The sequence below is a fragment of the Accipiter gentilis genome, chromosome 26 (genome assembly GCF_929443795.1).
Source record: "Accipiter gentilis chromosome 26, bAccGen1.1, whole genome shotgun sequence".
NCBI lineage: Eukaryota > Metazoa > Chordata > Aves > Accipitriformes > Accipitridae > Astur > Astur gentilis.
Window position 1 is genome coordinate 14,615,907 of NC_064905.1, and position 20,002 is coordinate 14,635,908.

At 41.9% G+C, this 20,002-nt stretch overlaps 1 protein-coding gene across 1 annotated transcript in view; it reads right to left on the reverse strand.

Moving 5' to 3' along the window:
- SGCD (sarcoglycan delta) overlaps positions 1 to 20,002 on the reverse strand; it is a 370,190-nt gene that overhangs the window by 240,488 nt on the left and 109,700 nt on the right. The window contains exon 2 of the mRNA XM_049829655.1: positions 171 to 356. The gene's annotated coding sequence lies outside the window, so the exon portion shown is untranslated. The remainder of the gene's footprint in view (positions 1 to 170; positions 357 to 20,002) is intronic.

A 20,002-nucleotide genomic window follows, 5' to 3' on the forward strand; every position in this document is an offset into this window, starting at 1 on the left:
TCTTGATGAACGCTCTACAAATTCAGGGAGAGCAAAGGTTATTTATGTAGGCAGTATGAGCATGGCACATATAGAGCAATAAACACAAAGGTTGCTAATTTTCTATTTTCCCCCGTATGTAGATATTCAGAAAAGAGCAAAAAGACAAGAGCAGAGGGAAAATAACATACCTTACCAAACCTGACTGTTGGACACAACTCGTTTCAGAGCAACATTGGTATGAAGGTAAGCTCCTCAGGCGACCACCAACTGCAATTCCTTTCTGAGCTCCCCAGAGGCTCCAGCTCTCCCTTGTCCGTGTCCCTGAGGAAGATGCAGTGTCCTCCAGTATTTCAGAGCCTCAGCTGCAAAAGATGCTGTTCGGAAAAAGGAAAGAGAAGAAGGTGGGGCATTAAATTCTAGGATCACTTGTTTGGCAGATTCAGAGCAGAACATAAGACAACATCAGATAGGAATGAAATGTCAAGGCAGGACAAAGAGTCTGTGACAATCCATCATGCGTGGCACCTTTGGAGGGCAATCTTTGAATTCAAGAACTGCGGTGCAAAGCTATTCTTGCTTTACAGTACTTCAATAGTGTCCCTACACCAGGAAACAAATGCCAGTCCAGCTGCTTTTTATTCCAGTCCGATATTATAAGAAGAAAATAAGTAATACACTTCTCAATAGGGAATACATTAATTCATTATGGCATTTCTGCAGAATAACAGGACTTTCATATTAAGAGCAGAGATATCACCTCAGTCTTAATACTTTGCACTGTTAAAATGGCTCTTGCTCAAGGAATTCAAAGCTCCTAAACAAGCAATCACGTTAGGACCTCACAGCTGATGGGAAGCAGCGACTCTTAGCCCAAGGTCCAGCATACGGATTTCCAAAGTTCAGCCTCCAAAGCAATTGTCACAGACAGGTAAACGGCTTGAGCTTTTCTGGGAGGGTAGGGGCTCAGCATCACCATGTTTTCTACCTCGCTATCACTACTAGATGTGCTCAGTGTTTCCAGGAGGTTGGACCCTGGCACTGAACACGGACATGGGGGCCTCGCTGCGGACACCCGGGTAAGGAGACAGCGATGGAGATGACCGCCTGGCAGCAACACTGCCAGCAACCAAAAACCTTAAAGAAGGACTGAGAAATTCAAATGTTCATCACTGTCATTGCATTAATCATCCCTCATCCCTGGCATATGGGGAAACACTCAGAGGACCATCCTTCCCCCACCCAGACAACACAGCCTGGTAAAGCAAAACCAGGCAGAGCAGCACACCGCAGGCGAGGACTGAGCAAAGAGGAGGATCCAAACTCCCTAGGTCGGCTACATACACGCCAGGTGGTTTGTGTCCTTAAACTGGGCTCAGAGATACTTTTGTAACATTAGCTCAACAGAGCAGCCATGAACATACTCTAACTTTGCCTAGAAATGCAAAAAGAGGGAAAAAAAAAATAAAATAAAAGAGATATACAAACATATTTATTCCTTAGAGGTATCCTGCACAGGAGAAAGCCTGTGGCAGCTTGAAATACTACAAAATCCCATTACATCTTCACAAAAAATCATTACCCCATGAACAGGTTACAGCTATCTGGAAAACCCATTAGCTTCCCGGCTTGCAAGAAAGAAGATTTCACTAATCAGCATGTAAAAAAGTCCATACTGAAAGTTAGCACCATACTGCCTTAATATATATATATATTATTTTTACCAAAAGTCCACATAGCAAGCATGGTCACACAGATCAGAACAATCAAATATATTCACTTCATTTAGCACTAATTACTTCACTGGACCTTGTATATGTGGTTTATCTTACATACCACACCTAAAGGCTCTACAAGCAGACAATCTTGTGAGATACCCACAACAGCAGTCAGGGTGCCAGAGCCCAGCCCTGCATTTCTTGGTACACATTTTCAGACCTTCTGCCTCTTGAATTCAGACACGCAGGACAAAAGTGGACCTTCACAGTTCCTGTCCTCTTCCAGGCTAACCACAAAAAAATCAGACTGCCAACCGAAATGGCTGCTGAATGACTTATGGGTATAGAAATGGATGATGTTGCAGTAGTTTGATCTGCAGGTAGCAGCAAGACCTAATTCTACTGCTTTAAGGGATTTCTATCTCTGGAGAGCAGAGTTACAAGTACTTTTTAATTTTTGATTGTAAATTGTACGCAAAATTGTCACAAAGAAAATCAGTGCTACATTTTTGTGCATTAACTATAGCATCAGCTGAGTTGAGAAGTAGAATTAACCATAATAGGACTAGATCATCACTGCAAGCTAAGTGCAGGAGCCTGGTCTCAGGTTGGAAAAGATGTGGTTTTGAAAGCTCTATTTAGTACAGCCTGCCAATGCTCATCGGAAGCAAATCTCTTTGGTAAGAAGTTGGCATGTTGCCTTAATATGCTGCTATGCATGCGCATAGAGTTTCTGTCCCATCTGAATTCCTGCACTGCTGGGTGGATCATAAATTACAGTACAGGCAGAAGCATGCACTTCTAGCTCTTGTCAAAGACAGAGAAAAAAAAAAGGCAAAAAAAAAAAGCTTCCCTCACACGCAAGTACTACCATTACCGTAATGAGAGCACAGCAGAAGTGAGCTGGAAAATGTTGCTGCCAAGCAGTTGCCTGATGCAGACTGAAAAGGCAGAGTACTGCAAACATGCAGTAATGTGGGAGGATGGGAAGTAACAGGAGGTGTGGACATAGAGGGGAAAACAACTTTGGTCATGACAAAATGGAATCATGGAATCACAGGATAGTTTGGGCTGGAAAGGACCTTTAAAGGTCATCTAGTCCAACCCCCCTGCAATGAGCAGGGACATCTTCAACTAGATCAGGTTGCTTAGTGCCCCATCCAACCCGGCCTTGAATGTTTCCAAGGATGGGGTATCTACCATCTGTCTGGGCAACCTGTGCCAGTGTTTCACCACCCTCATCATGAAAAACTTTTCCTTATAGTTAGTCTAAATCTACCCTCTTTTAATTCAAAACCATTACCCCTTGTGCTGTCGCTACAGGCCCTGCTAAAAAGTTTGTCCCCATCTTTCTTATAGGTCCCCTTTAAGTACTGAAAGGCTGCAATAAGGTCTCCCCAGAGCCTTGTCTTCTCCAGGCTGAAGAACCCCAACTCTCCCAGCCTTTCTTCACAGGAGAGGTGTTCCAGCCCTCTGATCATTTTTGTGGCCCTCCTCTGGACTCGCTCCAACAGGTCCGTGTCTGTCCTGTGCTGAGGACCCCAGAACTGCAGGTGGGGTCTCACAAGAGCGGAGGAGAGGGGCAGAATCACCTCCCTCGCCCTGCTGGCCGTGCTTCTCTTGATTCAGCCCAGGATACAGTTGACTTTCTGGGCTGCGAGCGCACATAGCCAGCTCATGTCCAGCTTTTCATCCACCAGTACCCCTAAGTCCTTCTCTGCAGGGCTGCTCTCAATCCCTTCATCCTGTATTGATACTGGGGGTTGCCTCGACCCATGTGCTGGACCTTGCACCTGGCCTTGTTGAACCTCATGAGGTTCTCACGGGCCCACTTCTCGAGCTTGTTCACATCCCTCTGGATGGCATCCCATCCCTCAGGCATGTCAACCGCACCGCTCAGCTTGGTGTCATCTGCAATGACTGTGCACCATTCCCACCTCTCTGATACACGAGAGTGCCACATAACAAAATGAAACCTGTGGCCAGGATCCCCACAAGCAGCAAGGTGCAGATGTTCCAGCTTGAATGCAACATGCTTCCTCCACACTGATGACATGCATCACACCAATACAGAGTGAGGGAGGCAGGCCGGGAACCATTCCTAGTCAGCTATATAGTAAGGTAAAAGGCTACTAAAAAATAATGCAAGGAAACGTGAGATATAATTTGTGCTGGCTCAGAACCTTCCAGGGGAAAAAAGAAAAAAAAAAACAAAAACAAAGAACGTATGCCAGTCCTGTTTCCCAAACCTGCATGATTTTGCAGAAAAATGCCTTCCCATTCAGTAAGCCACTACTGACTTAGCGGTCAGTGTCCTAGCAGGTAACTGGTTTCCCTCTCGGAGTAAAGGAACCTGGAGACCCCATCACACAGCTCCTGAGATGCTCCTCGGACCTCCTTGACTTTGGGCAGCTCTAGTGAGCAGCTGCCTTGAGGGCTGGAAAAGCCCGGGCTGATGGTGGTCTGCCGGAGCCACTGCCCAAGGCCAGAGCCCCAGGACCATTCCACAGCTGCAGAGTGAGATAGACACCAGCATCCCTAATAAAAAAAACACACATTAATTTCAGTCTGCAGCTGCTGTAGGAACTGGCACTGCTACTATCCGAAACAAAACCAAGTCTGAACTTACAGAAATGCCCCATGTACTAGAAATCCCACAATTTCAGTTAGTTTTGGTTCTAAAATTTTGTGCTCTCCCCATTCTTCTTTGATCAGAAGGGTGGAGGTAACTGCCAACAAACTACAAACTACTTTCACTGTCCCACAACTTCAGATTTTCACGTTCAGTTTCTGGAGCTCTGGACTGAATGTTCAGGTGCATTCCTAAGTTAACCTAATTAAGTGGTATCAGATCAGTCTTCAAGTCACAAAGCAGGCATATAGATGTGCTCATTAATCAGAAAAGGCAGACAAGACATTTTTCCAGTAAAAAGAGAGTATTTCCCTTGGAGGAGTCTCAGTCCTTTACGGACAGAAAGCATTAATTATACAAAATAACTATACACATTAGACACAACAAATCAGATCAAATATCAAATTTGAAGACACCACTTCTATCTTGAGATGTTCCCAGACCACAAATCAATGAAGGCTAGGAGACTCACAGGAAGCCTTGCTATCCCTTTGCCCTGTTCTCATACTCTTCTTTAGGCATCAGCTATTGATCACTGTCAGGGTGAGGACAGGAGCCGGCTGGACCCTTATCTGACCCAGCATGGTCATCCTTATATTTGGGTGTCATATAGCTTAAGGTGCAGCTTGGGCCTTGTGGCTAGATATGACAATACTGGTGAGCATTTGCAACTTTGGATAGGGCAAAAAGAGGTATCTAGAAGCTGAATGATATACTTGAAAGCAAATACTACAGTACAGTAGATACTCAAATTAGTTATTAGTTTGTCTCATCAAAAACTTAGTTACAATCTACCTAACTGCAATTGAAGAAATTAGTTGGGCATAGAACAGATTATATATTTAAAGATTCTGGTGACTTAAAAATAATTGAAACCATATCTCGTTGCTTAAATATTAAATTTCTTTTTTTTTTTTTACTGCTAGCATCACCATTAAGAAATCAAAACTCCGTATCTGCGTGCATCCATGCAGACATCTGCAACACACTCAGGTATATGTAACATGTTTATATATAGTCTTGTAACTTCCCTCATTCTCTATAACTAAACTTGGGTAAACAAGGTTGACTAATACAGAGGAGCTCTACTGGTAGAGCCAGAAGAAAGGCTGTGAAACAGGCAAGGGAAAACATATTTTTATTACTAAGTATTTAACAAGGTCAACCTCCTCTGTAAGCGCAGGGAAAAAGATCCCACAGCAGACTCTGAACACAGCAGGGGATTATACCAATTCATTAGCAGGTATAACTTCTAATTACAGCCTTGGACATTAGTCCCCATACAGCTGAGCAGGCAACAACTGCTGCATTTTGCCATATCCTCAGGATCGAGCTCACTGTTTTCTACTGAGCTTCAGGACAGCTTGGCTTAATGCAATCCCACCTCGCTAGCTTCGGCCGAAAGCAAGGGTATTCAGTTATCTCAAAGGATGCTCCTGACTCCTCACAGCTCAAGTCCCAAGAGAAGCCGTCTTCTACATTTTATAGGATTTGTCCCTCTGCTCCTGCCGCGTCAAGGAAGCTGTAGGATCAACAGCTCATCCTGTCAGCTCCATCTCTGGTAAAGATCTCACATTAATTTAGTGTAAAGGTGACACTGGTGAAGAAGGGAATAAAATGAGGCTTTGAATCCCTCCTTCCAGAAAGCTAATGGTAAAAAATTGGTAGCAATGCAACTTTGGCACCTTTCCAACTATAACACTTAGAGCATTGCCCACAGCCGTGTCCCAGACATACTTTATCATTCACAATGTCTCAGTACAAAACATAAATAAAACAGAAGTCGCCAGCACTACCGGCACTCAGATGTTTTGAGGCTTTTTTTCCCTTCCCTGCCAACAAAACAAATAGTAAAATAGCAGAACTGCAATTCAAGTGGTAACATCCATGATTAGGAAATTTGGTGGAGGTTAGTGGTGTGATGGAGTTCCTCGGGAAATTAACTCAATTAAAGAATGCAGGCAATAATAAAATGAAGAATACATCGACTAAGGTGAATATAATGGAATACCACGATGTTGTTGCAGATAAGCACTGGTTTTTATCATGCAAGTGCAAACTAAGGGTACCCAGGAAAAAGGAAATAAGAGCAGTGGTTAACCATGCTTGTTGTATGAACTACTCCCATCATAATAGTATTAATGTTACATGATTAATATCTTGCTGGGTTAGAAGATGCTAAGACACTGCACAAGTCTTGCTGCTGTTGCATATGAGTAAATAATTTCTGAAAATGAAATCCAAGAAATGCAGTGGAAATACTTCCAATTTGAAATAAAACATGCCTGCTGAAAAAAGGAGCTTACATTAATGAAGGCTGCTTCTTAAGTTCAAAAGCATTAAGTTGCAGGCTACTGTCTTAACTGTCAAGCTGATAACACTGCATTATACTATTAAGTTTTTTTATTATTATTACTTCTCCTCCTCCTCCAGTCTGGTTACACTATAAAATAAGATCTCTTGGGCTCCTTAGATTCAGACGTTTACATCTGCCCTTGTGCTGAAGCTCTTTCATGAGATTATTGTTTCTTCTGTCAGTTCAATTGAAAGCAATGATAAAGTTATAGCAATGCATATGTCCTTGTCAAATAATGCTTTCAAAGGGTTGGAGGCACATTTGTGGGGAAAAAAACAATGCTTAACTGACTTTCTGGATTTAGGAGAGAATGGGTATCAAACAGCTTGCACTTAACTGGTGAGATCTTCAAAATAATTGAGTAATGAAATAACCCCAGTTCTTCTTCTAAACAAGAGCTGACAGGTTTATATCAGAGGCAGCTGTGTGACACAACCTGTGCTGATATGACAGTATCTAACTGGATTTCCTCTTACTCTAACTTAAAACGGGAATTTAACTAGAGAACAATCATGTCACTCATCTTAGTATCACAGTTAAACTGCAAGCCTTACTTCCATGTTGAGTGTGCTGTAACTGGCTCCATCAGGACTATTCATAGCAAATTTGAAGCATGTTTCTCCAGCCCAAAGTGCATTGTACCAGCATTAACTTGTTTCCCAGCTTGCTAAAAGGCTTCATTTCCAAATTTAGGATGGCAGAGTCCTTAATTCATTCGTAAGGCAAAGTCAGCATCTTTCTTATCCCTTATCCTCTTTCTTTATCCCCTTTTTCACTGATCCAGGGACAGACTTTTTGCAAAAATTGGGACAGATTATCTCCTTTCCAGCCGCCCCTCTCCTCCTGTGGCTCACACAACCACACACCTCTGCCAGGGTGTTACAAGGCTGAGGGCTCCACTCTACAGCCACAGCATCACCGAGGTGGGATGTGCTGCGAAAAGCCCAACTGACTCAAGGGAAACAAAATTCGTCAATACATGCAACAATGTAGAATAAATTATGTTAACCGTGGAAAAACATTATTTTTGGATCCATTCCAAGATAAACTTCTATGTGCCCAAATTTAGTGCACTGAGAGTCTTCTGGGATATATTTTCTGTATTCTGTAATTCAGGTACATTCCAGGATGAAGAATGCTGTTTATTACTAGAAGGTTCAAATATATTTGGATGTCTTTACCACAGCTGAGAGCACATAAGTGGATCATATTACAGGATCAGGACATGAAAGCATAAGCTTTTTATAAACATACTGTACTTCTCTTTCTCTGTATCAAAGGTATTATCTTGACCACTATTAACTTTAATCTCATTTGAACTCAGTGCATTTGTATTTTGCCATCCAAAACTGACTTCTCTGTATCTCCTTCAGACACGTTTTCACCTTCCTTTTGCCCTCCCCCTTTTAATTTATTTATTTTATTTTTGTTCAGGGACTCTCTCTTTTTAATACTTCAGATGAAATTTCCCAACAGTTCTGGCACTGGCCTCACTCTGCTCTCACTGGAATTGGCGAGATTCATTACTGGCCTGCATTAAGACTGGTCATAAGAAACAATTATTTTTGCTGCCCTAATCTGTCACTCTTCAGAGATACTCTGCTTTGTGTTACTGCCATTTCTAACCCGTTTTCTGTTAGAAAATGAATAAGCAAATGCATATCTCCATCTACTGTTAAATGTCATTGCTAAGCAAACCTTTCGTCCTTTGCTGAAGTTGCTTATCTCTAAAGTTTTTTATTTAACTCTGTTACTTTATTGTTTATCTCTGTGGAACATATTGGGATAAGCTGGTATACCAAATGTTAGAGAAAATACAAATATATTGGATTCTGTGGCACCTGGAGGACACACTGCTGTCAGTCAGTTGTCAAGCCAGAATCCGAGCAGGGTTTTTTCATTATAAATTCAGATTATTATTCTCAATGTTTTGATTTTAAAAGCCACACATAGCATCAAACTCTGATGCATTTCCTGAGAGTCTAAAATGCGATTCTCCTTTGATGATTTAAGCCAAATTTAGTTATATTAGGAAAAACAATTGGGTTTAGTCACTTTTCAAACTTTGAAAAAGTTTTGTCATATAAATTAGTTGTATACAATGTGCTGTCACTCTGGAATTCCCACCTGTTGCTGTAGTTTTATCCTGTTACAAGCCAGGGGAAAGGTAAGGGTCAACCAAGTCCATAAATGATACACAAAGGCAGCCTCACTCAGTGCACAGATCTGATACATTAGACCGAAAAGTACATCAAATTCACTGACACTTGAAAAACACCAACCTAACTTCTGAAATGTAGCTTTTCCTATGTGGATCGTATATTTGAAGAAAAATAAATTCAACTTGAGCTGGAAACCAGCATAAAGGCTCTAGAGATTTACCAGGCTTTTAAGTGGTTTAATTTCAGCCACTGGTACAAAAAGGACAGAGCCGGGAGGATACAGAAGAGGGCACGCAGAGGGCTGGCAGAGCATCGGGGAGGAGGCGAGGGCGAACGGACGCCTGCAGCAGCGTATGAGGACTGGAAGGGCTGGGCGAGTGCACTGGAGAGCCAAGAAGAGGCCAGAGCAGACCTGGGGTTGCAGAAGGATGTCGGAGCTTTCCAGGAGAAGTGTCAGGAGTTTGGAGAGAGTTCATGCAAGTTAAAGAGGACCATAAAGAAACAGGAGCCCATGAAAGCCCCAGAAGTCGGCCTTTTGGTATACAGCCACCAACACATTTGCAATTGCAAATCAAGAATCCCTTAATGTCTTCTCCCCTTTCCAAGCACGTGTACTGCTCCAGTCTACGCTTTCTGGACCGGGCCATCTAGTCTTACACACTGAACTACAGAAAACCTTCAATAACGAGTGCAAAGCAATGAGCAATCCAACATGGACGCACAAGGCATCCGTGCCTCAGACTCCACGTGAGAACAATCTTGAGTTCGCCCATGTAAACACCTGCTGCTGCCTGCTCTCAGAGAGAGAAGGTTAGATGGACTTTTCTAACAAGTCACAAAACTATCTGAAATACTCTCGTTCACCCATAAAATAAGGCAGTGTCAGTGTTTCAGTCGGTGAAGGCTGGCTTCCTCGGCGCACCGTAAATCCTAACGAATGGAGCAGAAATATAGCACTCGGCAGGCTGCACGGCAGAGCCAGCCTGAACAGCAAGTATCTGAACTGCCTTCAATCTCATTAGGTGCTCAGTAGTCTCAGAGCAATCTTTCGATTGTGCTGAAAACCAAAGCAGCTAAAAGTAGACTATCAAATGTAAGGGAATTTAGAATAACTTTGTTATGAAATAGGCTGAATTCTCTTCAGACACAGCTCAAGACTGCTGACTCCACTTGAGGTCCATGATTAGTAGACCCCAGCCACAAATACATCACTAAGTCCAGGTAGAGGTTGGCATGAGATGAAGAGACTCATTTAGCCACCGTCTGCAAAGAAATCATACAATGCACCTGAACCTCATCTAAATCTAGACATGACCAAAGTATAATAATGAAATACAGATGAAAACTATTCATATAAGGGAGCACTTGAGACAGAAATTGGCCTTGTCACTGATAAAATTTTTTTACTTCTACAGATGAACATTTACATACTGAATTAACAGTGCTTACAAGATAACTGGCTGTGCCATCAGGTGGTTGGATCCCCAAACTCTCTTCCACCCATAGTTCATCATGCCAGCAAGTAATTGTGTTCAATTAAAATCTCTTTGGAAATATGATCCCACAGAAATCATGCATGAGAGTTTAGTGTGCTCTGCCTCCTAAAGTCCTTCTAAAACCCCAAATAATAATATTGTCAAAACTATACTGCAGTTCTGCATGTATTTTAAGTCAATTAGCACAAATTTATCTCAAGGGTAAATTTTTTTCAGTGTGCTCACCCTTAAACAATTGGATACTGCAAAAAAGCCTACAGCTATCTATCTGCATGGCACTGCAAACATTTTGAACACCACTAAAATAAAGTTCATTGACCTGAATTTATCTCTGGTGTAACTGCATTGACTTCAGTGGGCTTTTGCCAGTGATAAATTTGCCCACTGGGTTCTGGGACACAAAATGACTATGAAATCACAGCTTGTAGAAATGTCAATGAACAGGTTTGGACGTGGGCAAGCCTGTGTATCAAGAAACTCTTCTCATTACAAATCTGCAAACCTTTGGCAGTTTGCAAAAAGCTGCTCTTTGAAACATTTTGAAGAGCTATAGACTGCTCAACCTATGATAGATTATACTCTGTGAAGGCTGCAAGTCTAGAAACGTCTATAGCTCTGGGTTTTCAGTGGGGGCTTTTGGCGCTTCTTTGACTCAAGACAAATTTGCAGAATTCCAAGTTTTCACGAGTGTGTGAGCATGTGCATGTCTATACGTGCATGCTAGAGTCACTGCTTCTGGGTTCTTTCTGTTTCTAATGAAAAGTATTTTAAGAGTCACAAACTGACACCATTCAAAGAAATTGAAATGCCCGGTTAAATTCCCAATAAAAAATCAGAAAGACCTAAGTTCATACAGTCTGATGTCCCTGAAGCTTCAGAAGCCATGTGGTTTCAGATGCCCCTTTACTGCCTCTCACTAGCAACTTCAGAAATCTTGATGCAATCTCCTGAATTCCTGAGCCAACCTGAAGTTACAGCCACATGCTCTGCTCTTCTGGAACAGCTACTGAAAGGGCTGAATTTTGCCAGCTCTGACCTGCATTCAGAGTAGAAATAGTTACATATTCTTACTAACTCATCCGTTCTTCTCAAGAAAAGCATTACTGGTCTGATTTCAGCTCACTAAGCTTGAAGAATGGCATAGGAAGATGGCACATGCACATCACAGAAAATATGAAGCAATAAGCAGAGGGAGGAAAAAAGTACGATCAAATTCTCAGCTGGTGTAAGTCAGCCTACTGTTTTTTAAGTTAATGACTACAGAGCAATTTTTATCTTTTTCAGATCCATACCGTGCATTGTGTTTTTGCAAGCAATCCGACAAAGAGATGTGACAACCGCTATCCAGCGATAACCAGTTTACAGTGGCCATTACAATTACATGCAGGCAATTATCCCAGTGCCAGAGATTGATGGGAAGTATGCTTTCCCTTTTCTATTTTGCTGTGAAAGGACAACAAAAAGTAGTTAAAGTATATATTAATGGTTCTTCAAATAATATACTTGATTACATCTACTGCAGAATATTTTCCTTCATGTTTTTGCAATGAATCTGACCATGAAAAACAAATTTATGCCTACAGTTTGTATCATTATAAACTCAACTCATTTGATGTGGAAAACCTACAGTTTAATTGCTTGATTTAGATTTGGCTGGTAAAATGCGTACTGAAACATTACTCTTTTAATTATGTTAATTTATAACTGAAAAGCTAAATTTACAAAGGCAATAACATTAATTATTTACTTGCCCATTAAAGCTGAATATTTATTACCAAGCTAATTGGCTTCATAAGTCTGCCAAAAAATTAAAAATGAGTTTATGAACTGATTTATACGGGAATGATACTGCTGTATCTCTCAGCAGGTTGTGTGTGTTTATTGGATTGCTCTGATATACAAGTATATTTCTTATAGTTAGAGTCTGTTACATACAGTATTTTCAAAAGATTTTATTTTTTTTCCTTGATACAGATGCCAGTTGTGACTCAGAGCAAGGTCCTTTACTGTTCTGTACCCAAAATCCGTTATGCCATGTGATGGACTTGCACTGGTCTGTAATAATTTACGAAGACTGCATCTCGCCTGCTCATTTAAATGCTCACTGAATGCAGGACTACTTTGGGTTAAATCAACCAAAAAGGGAAACACAGTAGCTCAAAATAATCCAGCTCACAGCCAGAATAACAGGGCTGTTAAGAAACAATACCAGTAGTGAGGAGTCTCCATCCTTGCTAATATTTTAGCTTCATTTCCATATGCAAGATAACTAATATATTCAATATTTATTTATGCATGCATCCTCAAAATAATACAATTAAGCTACTGATGCTTACAGAACAATTTGAGTGTTACCTTAATGTATGATGAAAGGCTAATTTCGATTGCTGTCGAGACAGAAATTCTAATTCCATTTGGCAATGTCTTTCAACTCCGGCACAAAGCAGATACCTTCTCTTCCTCCTTATATAGAATCATAAAATCGTTTAGGTTGGAAAAGACCTTTAAGATCATCAAGTCCAACCGTTAACCTAACACTGCCAAGTCGACCACTAAACCATGTCCCTAAGCGCCACATCTACACGTCTTTTAGATACCTCCAGGGATGGTGACTCAACCACTTCCCTGGGCAGCCTGTTCCAATGCCTGACAACCCTTTCAGTAAAGAAATTTTTCCTAATGTCCAATCTAAACCTCCCCTGCCACAACTTGAGGCCATTTCCTCTCATCCTATCACCAGCTACCTGACAGAAGAGACCAGCACCCACCTCACCAGACCCTCCTTTCAGGTAGTTGTAGAGCGTGATCAGGTCTCCCCTCAGCCTCCTTTTCTCCAGACTAAACAGCCCCAGTTCCTTCAGCCGCTCCCCGTAAGACTTGTTCTCCAGACCCTGGACCAGCTTCGCTGCCCTTCTCTGGACACGCCCCAGCCCCTCCATGTCTTTCCTGCAGTGAGGGGCCCAAAACTGAACACAGGACTCGAGGGGCGGCCTCACCAGTGCCCAGTACAGGGGACGATCCCCTCCCCGCTCCTGCTGGCCACACTATTTCTGATACTGGCCAGAATGCCGTTGGCCTTCTTGGCCACCTGGGCACGCTGCCGGCTCATGTTCAGCCGGCTATTGCGTTTCTGTGAAAGTCCTCTTTGACTGAGGCCTACTAATAATTGGTCTGCAGATTGCACAAGATAAACTGAATAGGAGAGCCAACTCTGAGACAGCGCTCACAGAAACAGGAACTAGAACGTTCAATATTTATTTATGCAGGTGTCCTCAAAACAGGATGATTAGGTCTAGATTACAATCAAAACTTGCAATCATGGTATAATTGTATCACAAAGGAAGGACAGAAGTGTCCTAGAAAGAGAGGCAGTAGGTCTGTGGATTTGGCATCTCATCTTATGTGAGAAGGAATGGATGGAATCACAGTTTAAAACTTTGCTACCCTTAATTTTTTCCTGCAACTCCTCCGCTGCTGCCTGCAGCCCCGTGGCGGAGCCAGAATGTGGAACATATGAACCTCTGTCTCGGGGAAAAATCATCTGGCTTCAACTATCAGTATTTCACACTGCCCAAGAGGCTGGATTCAGGACATACATTTTTTTATTATAAAACTGATACAGGAAAAAAACCCAAACAAACCAACCCAAACCCAAAACTTCTAATTGAAAATCTCGGGTTTCTTTGTCCATGTGTTAGCTCCCAGCACAATAAAACAGACCTGAGCCAGGACCACAAGTCCATCCAACATCTGCCATTTCTAAAATTATACAGGACATTGATCCTTATGCCAACAGAGCAGACTTGCTAGTATCTCTCAGTGCCCATTTTCTCTAAATACAAAAGCAAAACAGCTCAGTATAACACAGCACTGTAGGGGTACAAGGCACAGAACTGCCAAGAGCCAGAAGAATTTAACACCCAAATCCAACCTGTCATGTTGAAGACACACATTTTTTGATAATTCAATTCAATGCCCCCAAAAATGACAAGGAGTGATATTCCAGGTGAGTACATTAAACCAGGCTGAAACTAGAGCTATTCCATAAACACATCCAAACCAGCAGTGGGGTTGCGTGGCAGGTTGCTGCAGGCAGACCCGCACCTACAAGCCAGAAGCGATGCAGGTGAAGGCTGTCTTACCCTCAGTCTCCATGGGTAGGTTTCCACATGGCCACTTGCACAGAGTGTCTGTTCATCCTCTTGCAAGAGCATATACTTCGCATCCTTTCTAGTAAGACCTGACCAAAAGGCTGCTGTCATCACTGCAAGGCTCCCCATTAATTTTCAGATTTAAATCAGAATTGCAGAGTTTGTCCTACCTATTGTACTCAGGGCTACAACAAATTTATGCACATTAGTCACGGAAGCAACCATATCTCTTGCTTTGCGTTATCATATATCTAGGAGTTTGGTGCAACACACTTCTCCGTGGGCTTTTACTGATAGCCTGAACAGATCGGAAATCGATCTATGTGGCAACATTCTCTGAGATACAATGACACCACTTCTAAAGCTTTGCCTCAGAAATGTTTGACTTATCTAAATTACATCCGCAGCTTCTTCCTCCCAACAAAGCACAGCCCAATGAGTTAATAGCAGGAATCACTAAGAAGGACAGAGGAGGAAATTTTTCTACCTCTAAAAATTTGTTACTTAAAAAAAAATAAATATATATATACACATATAATTAGACCAAAAGTCAAAGTCTCAGGAATATTACTCAGAAAGCTATTATGAGTTAAATTCCACACAAAACTCATTTGTGCAATGCCTCACTGAAATTTCAAATTTTTTTAAAAACTTTAACGTAAGATACATTTCTTAGAAAAAAAATTATTTCAAACTAAAACCCAAGCCTTCCGTTTAAAAAGCTATAGAAGAAACTGATTTTAACGAACTCCACAACTCTTGTGCTGTTCCGTTTTGGTTTCAGCCCAGTGTTTGCTGAACCTGGCCTCTCCCTCACTATTATTAAGGTATTAATGGTTTGGCACTGACTGGTGCCAACACATCAGACTGCAAAATCCAGATCAGGTCTGGCATGAAGCAGCAAACCTCACAGATAAAGACCCGGTACAAGGCAGTGCTGGTAAACAAGGCTAATACTGCATGACAGACAACTAGCAGAAGAGAGGATGGCAAACAGAAGATAATTGTCAAGCATGTGGTATTTTTAGCAACAATCAACCAAAATGCCTTAGACATCAATTTCAAGCCACTTAATCCTCTTAATGACATGCTACGGCATTTGTTTACAACTAGGGTTTCACTTTGTTTTCTATAGAAGATTCCCCTCAGACTCTCGCATTCAATGTGCTTTGTAAATATTTCTGCGAGTACACCGAGTATTGGGTTAGAGTTTAGTTATCACAGGGCTAAATTATTCCAGCTGGGTCATTATTAATTCTCCTAATTTTACTATCATTCACTATCATTACAACCACACAGCACCCTATGGGTACATTTATTACAGAGCATAAATCCAGTGCTTCTATAAGACGCTAGAATGCCTCCTCTGCAATCTTTATGCAAAAGCCTGAGGAATGTTTAAAAAGAATTATCTTTAAGACAACTTTTTAAAGGCTTACCTCTAGATTCCGAATCTCCGCCCACCTATTACATTTTCATCTGATGTTAGGTAAGTTTTCTGTATGTGATACTCCACTGCAGTACAGGCTATTGCCCAAGGCAAAACTCTTTCATAGTAAATACACTGGGGAAAAGGATGGTGGAGAGAGAGCAAAGAAGTAGAGTATACTGCTGTATACAGCAATTTCCATTAAGAGAAAGCATTTATAAAGATAGACATTTAAAAATATCTTAATGCATATTCCCCTCCCCTTCAGAGAATTTGTGCTACTGCATATATCTTTTTCCTAACACAAGCATATGTTTGATTGGGTCTTGAATCAGAAAAGCAATTCATTCAGGATAGAGCTTTTAGCACCCACTTAAAACCTGTCAGAGAAAAAGTTAAGCAGATGCTTCACTGTTTTCCTAAATCAGGACCGTAACTGGATTTACGAGCGCATAAATCCCTCCATGTCATGCATTCGTGCATACATATTTTGAAATTTTGGTTCTGTTATCAAGGCAACTCTCTACCTGTTTGCACACCTTTGAGTCTGGTAACGAGAGGCCATAACTCTGTTTTAAGCAGCTGACTTGAAATAGTCCCGAATGTGCCAGTACTGTTCTCTTCAACTTCCCCAGGTGACCTCCCTTCTTCAGTAAAGTTGCAGCATTTTCTGAGTATAGCAGTCCACAAACTAATGCTACTAGTAATGATAGTGTTGGGTTTGTTGCTTCCCTCTAGGGTTGCCTACATCCTTTGTGATCACCATATCACAGCAGCTTCTGTTGGCTGCCTATCGGTTTGGGGGCCCACAGTGACATCCCCTGAGCTCTCCTGAAGCAGTGGTCCCTAGACAGCAATTTCTTATTTTGCCTGTGTGCAATTGTTTTTTCTTTTTAAAGATTGGGGCTCATCCACACTTGGGAAATGTACTTTCTGGGCCGTCATCCAAGCAACTAATGAAAATTATTAAGGCAGAGCCTTCTCACACTCCATGGCCAAAACGTCCAATGACATTTGAGTTAAATATTAATAAACGGCTCTTAAGATTTTGTTGAAGTCAGGTGCGTAGCCATTAGTAGTTATTGGCCAGTGATTTCCTTGCTACCTGGGAATGTGCACCTCTGCTAAAAGTTTCTAACAATCCACTAATCAAAAAGTTTGAAAGCTACAGGTTTGAGCTCAGCTTTCCCTCAGAGATGAGAGCATGGTGCTTAAGTGAGTATCGGATTCATGGCTAAAGACAAAGTGCTTCTGCTTTCCTCTCTTTTGGATTAGTCACCCAAGCAGAGAAGGAAATTAGATTAGTTTGGGCTTAATAAAGCATGTTAGATACTATTTGCTGCTCACAGGTGTGTGCAAGTTCAATAATTTGCTCTGTATCTTTGGGGGTATTTACAAGCCGCTTTTTCCGTTGTACTGTCCTCTGTGATGACAGGTACTATGTTTGCCTTCCTCCGGACTTCTGACAATTGCCCTATTCTCCATGAGCTTCTGAGAGTCGTAAATAATTCAGTGGGTACATTTCAGAAGGCCATGCTGACCCAAATATATCACACTTATCTAAATACTCCTTATCTTGTTCTTGCCTTTGCTCGTAACCCCTTGTTACAGGGAACACTGGTTATAGATCTGACACAATTATTAACCTTTCTGTGAAGAGCAGTGCAAAATAATGGCATTTGGTATTTCTGTCTTCTCTGTCTGGTCCATTTATTTGCTTCACTTTCTTACTGATGGACTTTTGCCTTCCTTGTACTTCCAGTGCTTTTGTAAGTCATTTCATAACCTTTATAGCTGTAACTAACTTTGCCTCTCAGTCCTTCTGATTTTAGCCTACGTGGCTGCACAACTGGTATTCTTCTTAGCCACACACCTTTTGCTCGCCAGGTTTGTACCATTTCACATTAGGGAAAAGCTCCTGCTGTAGCCATGTTAGTTCCTTATGACTTTTTTTTTTTTAGTAAGACTGATCCTAGGTTTAGATGTATTGACTTCAGAAGGGGCTTGGCTACAAACTTTGGATGCAGAGGAGCTCTAGAAGCCACAATATGCCTCGCACATGCACCACCCCAGCACAGAAGACGTACCCCACTATGCCAACGTCCGCCCTTCCACCAAGCGATGCACAGCTGGATCGAACAGCACGGGGGAAGGGCTGAACAAAAAGAGTCTCAGTTTTTTACTCCTTACTCCTCCTCACCATATGCAGTGATTAGAAGGGGCACAGCAAATATCCACATTCTCAGGCAATTACTCACTGTGTGAATAATCAGAAGATAGGACGGAGGTCTCCTAGACCTACAGCCCCCGTGTCCTCTACACACAGCCAACAACCTGCCCCCACATATTGCTGAAAACTAAACTCTTCAGCTATACCACCTTTAGCTAACTCTAGACTGAAACTCAAGAACCAGTATGAGTTTGGTGGGAGCTTGCCAGCTTCCTAAGTCTTAGTTAAATGCATTTTCCTCAAATCTTCACTGCAATCTCCTTCACAAAAGATTTTCAAATTCAACAAAAATAGTTTAAAAATAACTGCTTTCTCTTCTTGGACTATAGTCACTTAACAGAGCCAAGAGCTAGCAATTAATTTCACGTTCAGCTAAACTGATTGAAATGCTATAAGTTGCATTGATTAGCAATGCTTTGGCTTTAAATCTCAAATTGAATTCTGGGGAAACACATAGAGATCATTTAATAAAAGAAATTTGAGAAGCGGACTGTATGCAGTCATGAAAAAAATACATACATGCATCAGTGCAGTATGACTGGGTAAAAGGTTTGAATATGCCCCTTTTTTTTTATTCTCCGAGCAAGGTATTAAAGAAATGGGTCACAAACTGGCAGGACTAAATATCTTCTAGATCATCCTTGGATTTCAGGCGCCAGTCTACCCCTACCCTACACTTGAGGTAGCCACATACACTGCAAAACACAGTACCCAACAGGCACCGAGAATCTTGAATCCATCCCTAAGGAGGGCTACAGATGAAAGATGCGGAGAGATGGGACCCTTACCTAGAAGAGCTCACAGAGGCTGGCGCTGTCCTGGCAGTGGGAAATGGGGGCACACATGGGAAAGAAATCATCAGAGGTCTCATCTCATTGCTGTGTTACTCCCCCAAAATTACCTAGTCTTTGTGCAGCAGAGTCCCCAAATGCCTCAGCTCTACAGCACTGCTTTAATTAGTAGGTTTGCACACAGCATCTTCAACATCAAAGTGCGGGGTTTTTCCTCTCCCAACATTTTGCATCCCAGCTTATGTTCCAAACAAGCTCAAAAGGTCAACCCCTTTTTTTAATCCATTACCCTCTGCCCAAACCCAACCTGCTAAGACTCTGCAAAAAGAAGCTATGTGACACATTCTATACATCGGGCCGTCAACATATCCGTGTCCTAAGCTGTCGTCCTACAGCCCCTGATCAGCATAAGTTATTTTCCTCACTGAGAGCAATACCCTTGTACAATGTTCCACAACCAGATGCCACCTGCCCTTCACCTACACTGTCTTCACAGTTTCTCTCTTGAATATTTTGGCATCATTTTTTCTTCAATACCTTTTGGATTTTGTACACCTTGGTCATGACCCCTCTTAATCTCTTCTGTTCTAATGAATATAAACATAATTTTCTTAACCTCTCCTCCTAGTTTATAACCCCTGAGGCCCTTTATCATCCTTGTTAAGACTGTATCCATAATTAGGGTACCTAAAAAGATCAAAAGGCATGAACAAGAAAGTGCCTACTTAATACAAACTGTTACATGAATAACCAACATCTCTCCCACCCCAGACTCACCCTTCCCGTTCCAAACTGAGCGCTCAGTGTTGGAGGGCAGGTCGGCTGCTGAATTCTGCACATCGAGCAGTTTAGCCAGGGCAGCCTTTGAAGCTGCAGGGTGCACCACTCCTCCCCAGTGCATACTGCAATATTCATCTTTCTGCTATGCGTGCTAACTCGTTACAGCTACACATACAGACACATGCATTTATATTCTCCGCAGATAACTGAAAATTCACACCTGCCCATGCTATATATCAGACAAACTGCCCTCCATCTGTCCATACGCAGGCACACAT